We start from the raw sequence: 19,289 nt of genomic DNA on the forward strand, positions 1-19,289 counted from the left end.
ATCTATCTATCTATATATCATCTATCTATCTATCTATCTATCTATCTATCTATCTATCTATCTATCTATCTATTTATCTATGTATCCATCTATTATCTATCTATCTATCTATCTATTTATCTATTTATCTATCTATCTATCTATCTATCTATCTATCTATCATCTACAGTATCTATCCATCTATCAATCTTTTTATCTTTTTATCTATTTATCTATCTATATATCTATCTATTACCTATCTATCTATCTATCTATCTATCTATCATCTATCTATTTCGTCTATGGTCACCTATATAAGTATCTATCTATCTATCTATCTATCTATCTATCTATCTATCTATCATCTATCTATCTATCTATCTATCTATCTATCTATATATCTTCTATCTATTTATCTATGTATCCATCTATTATCTATCTATTATCTATCTATCTATCTATCTATCTATCTATCTATCTATCTATCTATATATCATCTATCTATTTATCTATGTATCCATCTATTATCTATCTATTATCTATCTATCTATCCATCTATCTATCCATCAATCAATCGTTTTATCTATTTATCTATCTATATATCTATCTATTATCTATCTATCTATCTATCTATCTATCTATCTATCTATCTGTCTATCATCTATCTATCTATCTATCATCTATCTATTTCGTCTATGGTCACCTATATAAGTATCTATCTATCTATCTATCTATCTATCTATCTATCTATCTATCTATCTATCATCATCTATCTATCTATATATCAAGATTCATCTATCTATTTATCTATGTATCCATCTATTATCTATCTATCTATCTATCTGTCTGTCTGTCTGTCTGTCTGTCTGTCTGTCTATCTATCTATCTATCTATCTATTTATCTGTCTATCATCTGTCTATCTATTTATCTATCTATCTATCTATCTATCTATCTATCTATCTATCTATCTATCTATCTATCATCTATCTATCTATCTATCTATCTATCTATCTATCATCTATCTATTTAGTCTATGGTCACCTAATTAAATACATCCAATATTATTTATTCCAGTTTGCCTATTTTGTCTCTATGGCTAATGCCACACACAGCAGATTTCAGCTCCAAAATACGTGAGAATGCATTTATGTGCTGAAATCCTCTACATGTGCCTGTACCTGGACTGACACAATGGTTTCAGGTACAGGCAAGAAAGGGGACAATTTCTTGTTGTAGGAGGACTGGAGGAGATTCTTGGCCTGCATTTTTTTTCCAGGCCAAAATCCTCTTTTTGGCATTACCTATTACTGTATTCAAACTTTTTTGAAGGCCATGTACAAGGGTCACGGCACATGAAATCACTGATACTCTGCAGCTCGACTGAATCCACACTAGTAGTGGAATGAAACATTGCCAATTGTTCTGATCACTGCTATGAATCAGAATGTCATGTGAGCTATAGCCCAATACTTGCCTGATATCAGCATTGAGCAAATAAAGAGGAAGGTCACATTATAATTATTAGTTATTACTCACAACAGGCCCCCTCATCACACACACACAGGGCAATTGTGAGCACTTCAGAGCTGTGAGCTACCATGTTTCTAAGTGCCTATTGCCTGACAAGCACATCGTTTTAGATGGGGTTACCAAAACAGGTAATATAAGCCTTATGAAGCAACTAAATATACAAATAGTAGTAATAATACCAAAAGTGCCAGGAACAACTTCCTTACACCATTTCCCTTAGACCTGTAAATGATGTTGATCTGATCTATTTAGGATTAAAATTTAACCAAACATGGGATTAAGTTATAATTAAAGGTGAAAACTTACACTGCAATCAAGACCTGCTCTTCAGATTTGTTGTTCCACAATCAATGCTTGGTAGAAACTTAAATAAAGTGATAAATAGAACTGAAGCAGAACTAATAAATCAAGATGTGACTTGCTTTGCCAGCGTTCTTATCTCTATAATGATTATGATTCTTATTTGCTCCCGAGGTTTTATATTCAACCAGGTCAGAAGACTCCTGGGGACTCCAGGTCAGGTAAGGTTTAATTATTTCAGATAAATTATCATTCCTCGCACTGTTGCACTGCAAACCATTACAATTAAGATTTTCCTACATGCAACCCCATAATTATAATAATTTCTATGATAAATAATGAAAATCATTCTTTCACCAGTTACAGTCATATAAAAAAGTTTTTTATTTCCCAGGAACATCTGAGTACTGGGACGTTTTCTGAACAAAGATTTTTAGTGAAGTAGTATTCAGTTGTATGGAATTAAATCAAATGTGAAAAACTGGCTGTGCAAAAATGTTGGTACCCTTGTAATTTTGCTAATTTGAATACATGTAACTGCTCAATATTGATAACTGGCAACACCAAATTGGTTGAATTAGCTCATTAAGCCTGGAACTTCATAGGCAGGTGAATCCAATTATGAGAAAAGGTATTTAAGGTGGCCAATTGCAAGCTGTTTGATTCTCCTCTGAAGAGCGACAGGGATCCTCATAGCAACTTTCAAAAGATCTGAAAACAAAGATTGTTCAGTATCATGGTTTATGGGAAGGTTTAAACTGTCAGTTTCATCTGGAAGGAATGTAATCAAGAAATGGAAGATTCTTGATTAAATAAACTTTATGTCACTGCTGAAATACTATAAGGCATGTTATATATTAAAAGGAAGTTGCTACTTTGAAAGCTCAGCCAATGATAAACAAAACTTCAAAGAATTAAGAGGGGTTCCCAAACTTTTTCATATGACTGTATGCCAGGATTAAGAGCAGGGGAAGGGGCAGAATTAACTGTTTTTTCCTACTGTCCTAGTAATTATTGAGTCAACACTTGATTTTAAACATTTCATTTTTCTTCAATACACAGACATTTTTAAGGGGCATATTTATTAAGGATCGAGTTGTGTTTTCCATGAAAATTTGAGTTATTTTTTTGGTCAGTATTCAATTTTTCACCATCTAAATTTTTCACCACCTGTTGTGGTCATGTAAGAGTCAATGGCAGAGGTCCCTTGAACCATTTGAAGATGTTAATAGGCTTCATGATGTTTGAGGTTTTTTTCCAGGGGGTTTTGCCCGAAAACTTGAGCGATTTGTTTTTCCTGCTGAAAACTTGATTAATTCGAGTTTTCAGGTTGTTAACCCCAACTCACTTATTCGAGTTTTTGCCATTCAAATTTTTTCTTAAATTAGAAACCATTCGAGATGTGAGTTCATTTGAGGTAGAAAAAAACTCCCCTAAATGTTATAATTGTTGATCCATGTTATAACATGTTATCCTGGTGTTATGTTTTGGTAGCCGAGGATGAGTAGATTATAACAGTGCTTTATTATCAGGTTCATGCAGCCATTACACTTCAACAGTAACTTCAACTCTAATACTTTAAAGCAGTATAGAAAGTACTATGTACACAGTATAACTCTTGTTCACAGTGACACCACATATTCCCCCCCTATAGTAGGAAAGCATTTGGGCAAATGTAATAAACAGCAACAAACAGTATGCATCTTAAAGCAATAGTATGCATTATTCACATCACAAAGTCCTTGGTCCATGCAGGTAGTTTTCTGATTCTCTATAGGTTCACTTTCTTCAGGTCTATTGCAGTTGGCATCAGGAGAAATGTCCTCATCAAATGGAGCTTCTCCATTCCTAACAGGAGCAAGTTGACTTGCATTCCATATGCATCCATCAGACAGTTCATATGTGTATGGTCCTCGCTAGCGTCTCACTTTAAGTGGTGTAGTAAATTTAGATTGTCCTTGTTTCAGTATTCCTGGTTTCTTAATTCTGACTAAAGATCCAGGCTGAAAGTTTACTTCTCTTGCACCACGTTTTCTGTCAGTATAAGCCTTGCATTTGGCTTGTTGACGTTTGACAATGTCAGCAGTAGACGATTTTGTAGGCACAGTATTTTGTGGAAGTTTGATGTCTGCAACATATAACTTAGTGTGCATCTGTCTGCCATGTAATAATTCAGCTAGAGATGATTGGGTTGTTGCTCTGTAGTTATGTAGGAACTCTGTTGTAAATACTTTCCAAGATTTCCCAGTAAGACTTCTGTTGAATCGCTCGATTTCTCCATTTGCTTGTGGGTAATACACTGAAGATTTCCGATTCACAATATTCCTCTCTCTCGGAAAGAATTCAAACTCAGATGAGACGAACTGTGGTCAGTTGTCTGATATTAACTCCTTTGCATTACCTTCTCTGCTGAAGACTGTAGACAGAAATGTTATTACTGTAGCTGATGTTATATGAGAAACAAATATTAATTCAGGCCATTTACTGTAATAGTTTATCACGGTTATAGCAAATCTACCATCTATAGGAGCATCTGTAAAAGGACTGACAATATCAAAAGTTTTTCCCATGCTGAATCGGGAAATGGTACTGGCTGAAGTGGTGGTGTATGTGTGATAGCTGTTTTGTCATGATTCTGACAAGTAACACAAGAATGAATGGCAGTTACCACATCGGCATCCACTGCTGGTCACCAGTATAGTTCTCGCAGTCTTTGTTTTGTAAGCAATGAGCTCCACGGACAACATAGCCTTCTTCTAAGGACAGTTCGTGTCTAATCCTGTAGTAAGGTTGAAGATCAGGACTGAGTTTCTTCTCAGCATTAGGCCATTTGCTTTGTAAGATGTCCTGTAGTTTTACTTGAATTGGACACGTGAGGCAAGCTTGCTTAAAATCAGCAGCTGTAACTGTAGAGATGATAGTAAATCAGTCAGTTCTACAACTTCTATGTCCTCATCCAGTGTATCAGAAGCTGCAGGTAAAGGTACACGTGACAAACAATCAGCAGTAACAAACTTGGTTTGTATTGCATTTTGTAATTGAAATTCAGTAGCCTTGCTGACCATCTAGCTATACGCATTCCAGCTCTTCCTAGTTCCTTTGTTGTAAGCAGTGTAGTTAAAGCGCTATGATCAGTGCATAAGGTAAATTCTCTACCCCATAGGTAGGTTCTCCATTTTTCTGTTGCCCAAACACATGCTAGAGCTTCTTTTTCAACAGTTGAATACTTACGCGCTGTCTCTGTAAGTGTTCTGGATGCAAATGCAACAGTTTTCTCTGTATGATCAGCATGGATCTGTGTGAGAACTGCATCAACGCCATAGTCTGAAGCATCTGTATTAACCATAGTGGGTAATGCAGGATCAAATAAAGCTAGCGCTGGACTGTTCACAATTAACTGTTTCACAATTTCAAAGCTATGTTGAGCAGTCTCTGACCAAACCAGGCTTAAAGTTCCATGTAGTAGTGCTCTAAGTGGCTCCACAACTGAAGCATAGTTGGGAATAAACTTAGAATACCATGAAGTAAGACCTAAGAAAGCTTGTAAGGTCTGAAAATCAGATGGAGTAGGTGCTTGTGTAACAGCGTTGACATGGTTAGGGTCAGGCAGTAGTCAATATTGCGAGATTATATGACCCGGAAATGACAGCTGAGTTTGTCTGAAGTGGCATTTTTTAGGAACTTGTCATGAAGACTCATAGTTGGAGCGTAGACAATTACATCATCCAAGTAGCACTGTACACCAGGTATGTCATGGAGTATAGAAGACATCAGTCTTTAAAAACAACTCAGTGCTGAAGCCAGTCCATAAGGTACAGGCTTGAACCTTACTTTGTATACAAAGTTCTTTGCACAGCCCAGTAAAGTGTTGCTTTGTAGTGAAATTTTAGACACTGGCTGTGTGGCAGGCACTGGTGCTGTAGTAATGAGACCATCAACTAATTGTAGGTTTAATGCAGCAAAGAGATCCCTTCCAAGTATAGCAGTTCCCTTATTCACAATGTAAAAGTCACATTTTGCAGTATTTGATTCAAAGTGTACAGTCACACAGGGATTGGATCCTTTAAATAACTGACCAGTTTCAGGGCAAGTGCAACCAGTGGAACGTTTGCAAAGTATTTCAAGAAAATCTCCTTTGGTAGTGTAGAAACAGCTGAACCTGTATCAAGCATCAGGTTTATGTAGTGTCCCTTGTCAGCAGAAGCAGTACTGACACTGACAGTGCAGATAAACTTGTCTGGAATAAATGTACCAGCTTTAGCCACACTCAATACTGTGACATTTGTAGTAGTAACTTCATGAACATCTTTAGCAGAACTACAGCAGATCTTAGCAAAATGTCCTACTTTTGCAGGACATGTAACACGATTTGCAGTGTGTTGTGTTGAACCACAGCGAAAGCAGTGATGGGGAGCACTAAGATCATAGGCACTTACCTCTTTTGCCTCCTCTAGCCCATGCATCAGATCAGGAGTGAGTATTATACTGGGGACACAGGAGAGAGGAGTTGCTGAGCAGAAATTTGGTACGAGAGAGGATTTGGGGGGGAGGCTGGTGGCTAAACTTACTGTGTGGACCCAGCTATAAAGAGGCAGAATTTCCAACAAAATTCAGTAGACACATTTCTGGGGTGAGGACGGAATCTCTTTAACTTAAACATAAACAACAACTCCAGTTTGTTGCTAGGGTGTTCATGTCAAAGTGGTTGTTCGCCTTTTAATTAGCATGACGTAGAGAGGGATATTTTGCAATTGTTTTTGGATTTTTTATTATTTTTGGTTTATTAATTTTTTAACCTCAGCCACTTTTAACCATATGTTCCTCCGTCTTCCCTTATTAATTATTTGTGGCATCACTGCTTAAACGACTGCCTCACTTTGGAAGTGGGACTATATGTGAAATATCATGTAGTGTTGCCCTGCACTAGTATAACTGGTGTGTTTGCTTCAGAAACACTACTATAGTTCATATAAACAAGCTGCTGTGTAGCATGGTGGAAATTGAAAAAAGACTATATGGCACAGGTTAAATAGTGGATAACAGATAACACCATTATGTTCTACAGAGCTTATCTGCTGTGTAACCTGAGCCTTTTCTCCTTTGACTGCCCCCATTGCTACACAGCAGATTATTTATATATAAACAATATTAGAGTTTCTGAAGCAAACACATCAGTTTTACCACTGCAGGGCAACAGTACATTATATTTTTATAACTTTAAAACACTTTCATTTTTTGATGTTACTGGTACTTGAATGCTTTTAACCAGCTAATACTATAAAGTTAAACTGAAATTTAAAGACTGATTATACACAATAGTGTGGACTATGATCACTATAAAAGGGGTTGTTCACCGTTGAGTTGACTTTTAGGGGCACATTTACTTAGCTCTAGTGATGGGCGAATTTATTCCCCAGGCGCGAATTTGTGGCGAATTTGCGCGATTCGCCGCCAGCGAATAAATTCGCGAAACGCCCGTGAAAATTCGCGGAAAAAAATCACCGGCGCCGACGCCGTTTCGCAAATTTTTCGACGTTTCGCGAATTTCGCGCGAAATTCGCGGATTTTTCGGCGAAGCGAAGCGGCACAAATTCGCCCATCACTACTTAGCTCAAGTGAAGGAATAGAATAAAAAAAACTTCGAATTTCAAATGATTTTTTTGGCTACTTCAACCATCGAATTGGCTACTTCGACCTTCGACTACGTCTTCGAATCGAACGATTTGAAGTAAAAATCGTTCGACTATTCGACCATTCGATAGTCGAAGTACTGTCTCTTTAAAAAAAACTTTGACCCCCTACTTCGCCACCTAAAACCTACCGAGGTGCAATGTTAGCCTATGGGGAAGGTCCTCATAGGCTTCCTAACAATTTTCTGATCGTAGGAAAATCATTTGATCGATGGATTAAAATCCTTCGAATCGTTCGATTCGAAGGATTTAATCGTTCGATCAAACGATTTTTCCTTCGATCGTAGGAAATGCGGTAAATCCTTCGACTTCGATATTCTAAGCCAAAGGATTTTGCTTTGACGGTTGAATATCGAGGGTTAATTAACGATTGAATATTGAGGTTTAAATGAATGGAGTTCACATAAGGGGTTCTAACATTTTAGTTGGATTAGGGTGCGGCTTATTGTAAGTGTCCCTGAATGTGATTAGGTAATCCCCTGATTGAGGAAGGATGAATAAAAGTAAGAAAGGAAAAAGAAAAGCAAAGAAGATTATTCAGGGGGACAAGAAAATAGTTGAAGTTTGCAATACAGAGGATAAATGATATTGGGTGTAATTTATATTCCCTTACCTGTACTAAAGAGCAGAGATTGGGGCTGTGGCAGTGAGTGGTGGTGATTCATGTCTGAAATGCAGGGGGAACGCAGAAGTTACACGAATATAGAGAATATACAGAATATGTGAGCAGCAGGAAAATGTATAAACGTCCTATGAAAATAAACTCTCCTTATAAACAACTCTCCTTATAAACTCTCCTTATAAATAAGCGAAGCAGGATCCTGACACCTCCCACAACACTTGACTTGTCACATGGCGCAGCTAAAAAACAGGAGACATTTAAATAAACATGTGTCTTTTATATTAGAAGCTCAATATGACACTTTATAATTTCCTGTTCTTTTCTATTTGTGTATATTAATTGCAGGCCATTTGTATGAACTAAGAATATGAAAATAACCCAGGGAATGGAAACTGTAGAGATAATTCATGTATCCACGAGATTTGTTTAAGGATTCGTTTGTCACATTTCTATATTGATTTTATTGTATCATGAATCTAATTACTAAAATAGATCAATGATTTATGCATCAGCAAACACTGACCGACCCCTCCATCTACTACACTTAAGAAAAAAACATCTGCTGAACAGGGATTTCTCATTGAAATAAAACGATTGGAGTTTAGCGGCGAATGTATAAAATGGCGCTATTATGTGCGCACTGTATGTACATCTCGGCCACTGCAGGGCAGATCGGGGGAAAGTCAGAGCAGAGACCCACAATTCTGTATCAGGTCCAGCGGAGTTGAAAATCGAAAGGACAAAATGATCAAGGAAAGTCGGTGCAGATGTATTTAATTTACACGATTTATTTTGTACAGTCTAGTCGGACACTCTCTGTATATAAACGACCAGCTGGTTTAATTGTACCGAGGGAAACATATTAATAGCGATGTCTTTATAACATTATTTATACTGATTGCGGTTTTCCCTGGGAATTTATAAACATCGCAATTTATGATTCTACAACGGGAAATAATGTAACAAATATAACAAACTGACCATGGAACTAAATACTATTAACTCATTTCGTTTCGATCAAAGTTGATCAAATCGACACAATTAAAAACAACAAAAAAAAACGAAATACACAAACGAAGTGAGGCGCAATATATTTCCCTTCCTTGTTTATCTTAATCTTTGGTTAATTTTGTTTCCAAGGAAAGCACATTTTGCTTTTGCCTTTTTTTTTTATAATATAATTCGTTTATCTTCCATTTCACTGGACCGTTTTGGAAACAAAAGCGCATCATTTAGTAATGTTTGACAACTTAGAACACAATATATATTTTGCAGTATTTAGTTATTCATTTGGAATTAAATTGTAGAATTTATCTTAGAGTTTTTAAAAAAATATATTTTTAAATTATCCGTATGACTCCATGTATTCTTGTTTTGTCAGAATCACTGAATAACAAGAATACTTCTAATTATAGAGCGAGTTAGCACTTCTATTATTTCCAACCTCAATGTGATAGATTGTGCCCAATCAGCAATCACAGCAAAAAGGCACATTAACGGGGTTGTTCACGTTTAGTATGATATAGAGAGTGACATTCTGAGACAATTTGCAGTTGGTTTTAATTTTTTATTATTTGTGGTTTTTGAGTTATTTAGCTTTTTATTAAATTGGAGTGGAATAATAGAATTTATCTTTGAGTTTTTAAAAAAATATTTTTAAATTTGCTAAGGTCCAAATGACCCTAGCAACCATGCATTGGTGTGAATAAGAGACTGGAACATAAATAGGAGAGGCCTGAATAGAAAGATGAGTAATAAAAAGTAGCAATAACAATACATTTGTAGCCTTACAGAGCATTTGTTTTTAAGATGGAAAGAGTCAGAAGAAGAAGGCAAATCATTTTTATTAAGATTTTACATGGAACAAAGGATGATAATCAAAAAATAAATATGAACAATCAAAAGGATTGACGAGCATTACAGTAAATACTGTATGTAGTACAGTATTTGTCAATTTAACAGTTAATTATTCATTATAATGTTGCATAGGATACACTTTTATATAAGAAGGCAAATAATTAAAAAAAAACTATAGAAAATAAAAAATGACCAATTGAAAAGTTGCTTAGAATTCTAATTCCATTCTATAGCATACTGTTCTAATCACAAAAGGACCTATTTACTAACAGGAATGTGCATGAATTACAAGTGTAAAAAAGTCTAAAAAAAACCAAAAAAACAATTATTTTCAATTTATAAAACTTATTTTTTTAATTTTGTAAGCAGTATTTCCATGCTATGCATAAATGAAAAAATATTGTAATTAGACCACGAGTAAATATTTTTAATATTTTCCAAGCAGCAATCCTGCTGAGATTGTAGAGTTAACTGACCGCCTTTTCACAAGTTTTACCTTTCAGCATTGAAAGAGAATTACATATTAGAACAGCAAGTAGGGGATTATTAGCTATAATTATATTTGTTTTATTGAAAGAGTGGACCAGCAGTTTCTTTAGAAATATAATGTTGCAGTATATATGTCACGCATGGGTTAATTCAGTTCAGCGGTTGAATTACTTGCCTTCTTCCCAGCTTTCATATGGGGGTCACTGACCCCATCTAAAAATAAATCCTATTTAAGGCTACACATTTATTGCTATTGCTACTTTTTATTACTCATCTTTCTGATCAGTCCCTTCTCCTATTCATATCCCAGTCTCTTATTCAAACCAATGCATGGTTGCTAGGGTCATTTGCACCCTAGCAACCAGATTGCTGAAATTGCAACCTAAAGAGCTGCTGAATAAAAAGCTAACTAACTCAACAACCACAAATAATAAAAAATGAAAACCAGTTGCAAATAGACTCAGAATATCACTCTCTACATCCTACTAAATGTTAATTTAAAGGTGAACAACCCGTTTAAGTCGCTTGTGCAATGGTCGCTTCTGTGTCACTGTTGGGTGTGTAACTGTGAATTGAAGAAGAATACCGTTAACAGATCATGTTAAAATTGAGAAGACCTCTAGAAAACCCATAGAAGAGCATTCCAAACAGCTAAATGTATAGGAGAAACAACATTACTGTTAGGATTCCAATAATGATTCTGTGTGATACACTGAATTGTATATTAACTGCTGCTAGTCAGCTGTATGTAGAAATAACATTATGCTGAGATACAGAGGGTCACTGTAAGTAAACTTCAGCCAGGCAGGGAAATAGAGGAGCAGACACCCTCCTATTCTGTCTCAGGTTGAGCAGGACTGACACAAGATAAAATCATGGGGACAGATTGTATGAATGGATATACAATATTTTTTGGTACAGCCAATGACACTGGGGAGGAATCAGGTGTATCCAGGGCAGCCATCAGGGGGGGACAGGGGGGAGAGTTGTAGGGGGCCCTGAGGCTAAGGGGGGCCCGGCCACGCCACACTTTCTTGATTAGCCGGGCCCCCCATCTTTCTGAGAGCTACTGACTTTGGGATGGCATGGACATTTAAGGGGCCCTGGCCACGAATTTTCTCATAATGTGGGGGCCCTGGCCACAAATGTTTTTTTATGAGGGGTCCTGACCACCAATATCTTTTTATTTTTTATTAACATGTGGGAACCCTAGCCACCAATATATATATTTTTTTTTTACTGTGTGGTGAGGGGCGGACCTGTGGGGTGGGGAGGGCGGACCTGTAGGTGGGGCTTGCGGTGGGTGCAGCCCAGGGGGCCCAGGAAATTGTGTCGTATGGTGCCCTGCGATTTCTGATGGCGGTCCTGGGTGTATCCAACCTGCTCTGTTTATAGACTGGGATTTCCTCTGCTCTCAGGTTTGTAACCATCAGGCTGAACATTTAATTCTATAACAAAATGCACATTAACCATGAATTTATAACGTTATTTCTCGTGATTGCAGAAAATATAGAAAATCACGGTTGTCTCTTAAAGAGGAAAGAGTGTGTAATTAACATCGTTCAAATAATGTAACAAAAATAGCAAACCACTAAGAACTCTATTCGACAAGTTGATGAAAATGCGAATTGTCTTTATATTTCCCTTTATTTCGTATTATTTTTGTTTTGTTATATTTGTTTCCCAGTACAGAAAGAGGTTCATTTAAACAACAAATTCAAAACACCAGGGTATCACAAAATTGAAAAGAAAACCCTCAAATGCTTTGTTTGTGACTTTTTAAAATAACAAGGTCTCTGTTTTTTTTCTACCATTCTACTGGGCTGATTTGGAAACAAAAACAAATCATTAATCAAAAAGTACATTTTGCATTTTGCGTGGTAGTTTGTTATATTTGCAATACAATAATACAATTTATCTTGGAGTTCTTTTTAAATAGTCCTCACGACTCCCTGCATTCCTATCAATGTTCTTGTTTTGCAATAATAATAATAATAATAATAATACGAATGCATATAATAATGTATAGAATAAGGTAATCTTTTCCTAGATTTATTGGCATTTATTTCACGTTTTCATTTATTGTCATCAAACCAAAGGTAAAAGAAACAAACCTCACTATGTTATTATGGTGCCCAATCAGAAAATGAGAATTACAGCAACTAAGAACTTTAACACTGCTAAAATTACAAGAGATACACGAACAGGAGGACGGCACTCCGATAAAAAGAACACCTTCCCTTAGTCATAGGCTTACAAAATGAATCGAGCATATGCATTATATACAATAGATCTATAGCGACCTCTATTGGTTATATGATTCCCACACCTACCTAAATGATAATCCGCACAATTTTATTTTTTCACTAGAGCACAATCACTTGGAAATTCATTTCCTGGATCTTAATCTAAGAGGTAACTGCCAGAGGGGAGGTATTGATTCCAATATTTTTAGGAAACCGATTCAGGAAACACAATATTAAAGTATTAGTCATCCTAAGCATACCATACGCAGTATTCCTTACAGTCAGTTTGTTAGATATAGAAGGAATTGTAGTCAAGATGACACCTTCAATGAACAGTCTCGATTGCTGGGAGACAGGCTACGTAGGCGGGGCTACTCTAAAGAGATCGTAAGGGCATCATATGATAAAGCAGGAAGATTATCTAAGAATAACAGTTCTTGCCCATACACTAACCCCAAAACCAAGATATTTGCCACTAAAGGGGAGAACCAAATTCATTTCATAACGGAGTATAGTGAAGAGTACAGTAAGATCTGTGGTATTATCAGGAAACATATTCCAGTTCTATACAATGACGCTAGATTAGCTGAGACACTGAAGTTGACGGATATCAGATATGGGGTTATCCTAGAGTCTGCCCTGTCATTCACTCCTCATATCCAGTCACTTATTAAATCATGTCACTTCCACCTAAGGAACATATCCAAAATACCATCATTTATCACCCAAGATGCTGCCAAAATTCTTATTCACTCTCTCATCATATCGCGTCTAGACTACTGCAACTCTCTTTTAATTGGCCTTCCCCTCCAGAGACTGTCACCTCTCCAGTCCATAATGAACACTGCTGCGAGGCTCATACACCTCAGAAACCGCTCCTCCTCTGCCTCGCAATTCTGTCAATCCCTGCACTGGCTTCCGTTACCTTTCAGAATCAAATTCAAGTTAATGACACTGACTTTCAAAGCACTTCATAACTCTGCCCCACCCTACATCTCTGAACTCATCTCTATATACTCACCCAACCGCTTACTACGCTGCTCTACTGACCTGCTACTCAACTCTTCTCTCATTACCTCCTCACATGCTCGCATTCAAGACTTTGCAAGGGCTGCACCCCTCCTCTGGAACGCTCTCCCACGGTCTGTCCGACTTTCTCCCAACCTTTCTACTTTCAAGAAATCTCTTAAAACGCACTTCTTTCGAGAAGCCTACCCTCACTCTGCTTAACTACCAAACGCAACACCACATACAATACCACATTTCTCACCCACTTAATTTGATCTTGCCCACTCCCACACCTTGTGTATTACTCCCTTCCCTTTAGAGTGTAAGCTCTTTTGCATAGGGCCTTCCTCACCTTTTGTACCTGTATTGATTGTGATGTATGTAACTCCATATGTTCAATGTATATAATTCATGTGATTTAGTTATAATCACATTTACTTTACAGTGCTACGCAATATGTTGGCGCTATATAAATACATGTTAATAACAGGTAAAGATACAGTTTAGAGGAGGTGACCCATTACATTCCATTAACCTAAGAGAAGCTTTTTGGATCCTGAAACTTGAAACGAGAACACCAAAGGCCCTAAACACAAGATATGACATTACATACCTATATTGAATGTAGGCTATAATATTTAAACACATATTTATTGGACCCAGGATGGGGTATAAGACAGTTCATCAGGATATTTGGGTTTGTACATATAAATCTATCACACAAATTAATAAAAGCCCAACCCATCCATATTCAGTGGGATCTGACTATAGAAAACTCCACTATTCCTCAGGATCACGCTTTTCATATATGCACACATATATGTACATATTTATATCTTTAATTATAAATACAAAATTTTAGAAAACGCAAAACTAATGCATTAAGATATAAATAAAAGAAGAGTTTATTTGCTCCTATAAAAACCTTAATAGTAAGTATCTAAGACATTATGATGAGGTCTTTATTTCAAATTAAATGAAAATCGTATAAAATATCCAAGGCACACCATTCCTCTTCCCCTCCTTTGTTTTATACATTTTAGCAGAGTGTTGTCATTTTTATTGATAAAAAAATAATAAAATATATGTATACGCTATAGATCTATTGTATATAATGCATGTGCTCTATTCATTTTGTAAGACTATGGGGCAAATTCACTAAGATTCGTAGTTGCGCCAGGCGTAACTTCGCCGCACTTCGCCAGGCGTAGTTTCGCTAGCACTCCGCAAATTCACTAAAATCCAAAGTTGCGCTCAGGGGTAGCTTAAGGTTGCGAAGTTGAGCTAGCGTTGATTCGCTAAGCGAAGTTACGCTAGCGATGGTTAATTTGCATACGGCGCCAAATTCAAATTTCAATGGGGGTATATGTAGCAGCACTACAAATACCTGGGAAACCTTCAAAACATCAAATAAAATTTTTATTTTGCCCTACACATGTGCCCACTGTATAGTTAAGTTGCCATGAGTTAGGAAATGTAGGGGGGAAGGAGGGGAGCCCCAAAACAATTTTCAATCTTTTTCAGCCTATCACCCATAATATAGAAAAAAAGCCAGCGTTTTTTGGGACTTAGAAAAAATTTGAAGCAATCCCTATCTACTCTATTCGGTTTATGTTACTGGATTACAGGTCTGGATGAAGCAGTTTACAGATGGAGGTTAACTTTTCTCAGTTTATTGTATTAAATATACAGAAACCAAGAAACTATCTTGCCTTTAAACACAGGGAAATCTGGCTTTCTACTACAGCTAAAGGGACATGGGCATGAACAGACTGACAATCTGTGAGTTTTGGCATATGCCAGAAGGGCTGGTGTGAGTTGCCATAGACATTTTAATTTTATTTAAATGGCTGGTGGGGAATGATTGGGCCTCTGTGTAATTGGAATGTCAGGGCCTATTTTGATTCTCAGAACTGGACAACGGTAAAATTTAGGCCAAAGAGAGAAACACTAGGCAGGGGAGAAAAGGGAGAGTATCTGAAGAGTGCTGAAGGATATATGTTACATAATGGAAAGGAGTAAGTAAAAGTGGAAAGTGAAGTATAAACATATTAAAACTTGTACATTTTAAAAAATAAAATGATGTAAAAAACATGTATACACAATTATAAAATATGAGGAAGCATATTAGAAGTGACCAGTATAAAAGCACTTGCCCTATAGCCTCATAGTGTTATATGGTCACAGAACCCCTCAGTGACTTCTAATATCCTTATCATTTAGAGTAGGGGGTACATTATCCCTTATAATACATGAGTGATACTCAGAGTTCCCTGTATAACTCAGCCTGCAGCCTTGTGCCTTTATATGGTCATAGAACCCCACAGTGGCTTCTAATATCCTTATCATTTACAGTAGGGGGTACATTATCCCTTATAATACATGAGTGATACTCAGAGTTCCCTGTATAACTTAGCCTGCAGCCTTGTGCCTTTATATGGTCACAGAACCCCTCAGTGACTTCTAATATCCTTATCATTTACAGTAGAGGGTACATTATCCCTTATAATACATGAGTGATACTCAGAGTTCCCTGTATAACTCAGCCTGCAGCCTTGTGCCTTTATATGGTCACAGAACCCCTCAGTGACATCCAATATCCTTATCATTTACAGTAGGGGGTACATTATCCCATATAATACACGAGTGATACTCAGAGTTCCCTGTATAACTCAGCCGAAGTCCCGAAGCCGCGAAAAGACCCAAAGCCACGAGTTCAGATCTATTGAACACAAATGTTTTTTTTTTTTTTATTTATTTATTTAACCCCTAGCCATCGATGTATTATTTTAATAATCTATAGGCCCTTGCCAAATGTTTTTTTTAAAAAAAATTCTCTGGGGCCCCAATGTTTCTTTTTAACTTGTAAGGGGGGCCATGACCACTAATGTTTGTTTTTTTTTAACTTTTATGGGAGCCCAGGCACCAATGTTTTGTAAAAACTTTTATGGGGGACCCTGGTGCCAATTTTTTTTTTTTAACTTATATGGGGGCCCTGACCATCAATGTTTTGTGTATTTCTTGTGTGCGGGGGGGGGGGTACCATTTGTAGTACTGATGTCTTTGTGGCCTATTTACTGTGGTGTGGGCAGGGCTCAGAAAATGTTGTTGTAAGGGGCCCAGTGATTTATAATGGCGACCCTGCATATGGTAAATGCTGGGATACTTTTGTTCTATAAGAAGAATAAAACACAGAGGCAGAACTGATATAGAACATAAATACCTCCCCTGTATGCTGTGTTGTTCTAAGTGAAATTCCTCAAGCTCACCAAAACTAAACTAGCCTACAAAGTGTATACAGTGTGTATGTGATAAACAACACTTCACAAACGATAGAATAAGTTTAATAGCAAAAAGACAGTACAAAAAAAACAGAAGTGGCCAAAGCTCTTTTTTTTTTAAAGCCACAAAGTGCAATGAATAAACTGGATACATTTAAAGCAATAGCCCTTTCCACACCCTCCGCTCAGACATAAAACATTAAGGAGCCAACTCAAATAGCAAGAGAATGTGGTTATGTACAAAAAGAGAAATGTTATATGCATAATATATAGGTGGGCCCACAAAAAATAAAGTAAAATGATGGAAAACAAACTCAGTAGATTGAAAAATGTAAGTTTTACTGTATGTTAAAATGGCCATTTATATGTAAACTCTTATTTGATCTGAGCAGTATAAAAAGACATTTCTGTATTCAGCTGTGGTTCAAATTCACTACTGAACTCTATACACTAGTGCTGTGACATAGAAGTGCTGCCCAAAATGGACAAAGTGCAATAGTATTTTATTTTAAATAGTTTTCTGACTGAGAAAAGGAATTATTGCAGTTTATATGAGCTGCAGTTGACAAGGGTCATGGATTGGATGCTCCCTTTAACTGCGAGTCTCTGTTTCCCAAGTGAATTCTCTTTATGAGAAGACAGACAATGACAACAAAAACACACACAAAGGGAACTGCACAGGGGATATGGGCCCTGCTCTTCTCTTCTGCCTGGAAGCGCAGTTCTGTATCTGTAACACAAATAAAAAGCAAAGAGATGAGGCCAAATACTGCAATCAGATTTACACACACACACACTCTCTCTCTCTCTCGTTATTGCTTGGAAAAAAAAGTATCTCACTTACCTTTCCCAGGCATCACTAGCACTTAATGACTTTTAGTTTCAGTAAAGTAAAATCAGAATGCACCCCAACCCTTATACCCACACTACTGGACTTGCTATGCCAATGACTTGCATGTCACCCCAGTTGCTTATGTCCCTCTGCAGCTCTCAGCCTATATGTGCTTAAGCACCAATTGTACCTGAGCCACGTGTCAACATGTTTGGTAAGTGTAATTCTTGGTAAAGCAGTATAAAAGGGACTACTATCTACTTACTACAATGTGGTTTATTAACTATAAATGTATGGTGTTACTGGCCCTTTAACCCATGAGTTCTTGACTAATCTCTGCTGATAATTCTCAGTTCACTTACTGGGTACAGTGAGAGTCTTGTTACTGTCACTTACCTGGGAGTGTGAGGTTATAGTGAGTGCTGGTGTCAGGGCAGCCATCAGGGGGGGACAGGGGGGAGAGTTGTAGGGGGCCAGAGGGTAAGGGGGGCCCGGCCACGCCACACTTACTTGATCAGCTGGAGCCCCCATCTTTCTGAGAGCTGCTAACTTCGGGAAGACATGGACGTTTAAGGGGCCCTGGCCACCAATTTTCTTATAATACGGGGGGGGGGGCCTGGTCACCAATTTTGGCCACCAATTTTTTTTCTCATGTGGGGTCCTAGCCACCAATATCTTTAATGGGGGAGCCCTGGCCACAAATGTTTTTTATGGGGGGCCCTGACCACCAATATCTTTTTATTTTTTATAAACATGTGGGAGCCCTAACCACCAATATTTTTTTTGTTTTTTTACTGTGTCGTGGGGAGGCCGGACCTGTAGGTGGGGCTTGCGGTGGGCGCAGCCCAGGGGGTCCAGGAAATTTTGTCGTATGGAGCCCTGCGATTTCTGATGGCGGTCCTGCGTGTGTATATCACATTGAAAATGCTGAAAGAATTCCAGGACAGGTGACGGTTCAGGCGAAGACTCAGAACATGTGCTTAGCTCTTTTATGTTGTTCATTGCCTACACAAAGGTCTTCACAGTACAGACTTAAAAGATTCCAGCCCAAGGTATATTTTGGGGGTTTAGGAGAAACAACAGCTCTGGGTGTGTGTGAGCTCTGGGAAGCTGTTTGGGGAGGTGCATAGCTAAAATTAGCTGATGAGCTCTATGCATTTTAGTGTGGAGTGCATTGGCCTTCGTGCTCCATGTGTAGTGAGGGGTTGCCAGCGTAGGACTGGTGCAATGGGGACCCACCTGGGCTGTGACACCAATGGCCCCACTCACAACCACCAGGGACCTCCTGACATCGATCCCACCCCCCCCCCACGTCCACATCCACCTCCTTCGTTCTGTAAACTTTGAGGAGGAGGCCCCCAGTTAAAAGTAGGAGTGCATATTCTATTTATGTGCTGTCCTGACTTACTGTACTTTATTCACTATATATATATATATATATATATATATATATA

Source organism: Xenopus laevis, chromosome 8L (assembly GCF_017654675.1).
Source record: "Xenopus laevis strain J_2021 chromosome 8L, Xenopus_laevis_v10.1, whole genome shotgun sequence".
Lineage (NCBI taxonomy): Eukaryota > Metazoa > Chordata > Amphibia > Anura > Pipidae > Xenopus > Xenopus laevis.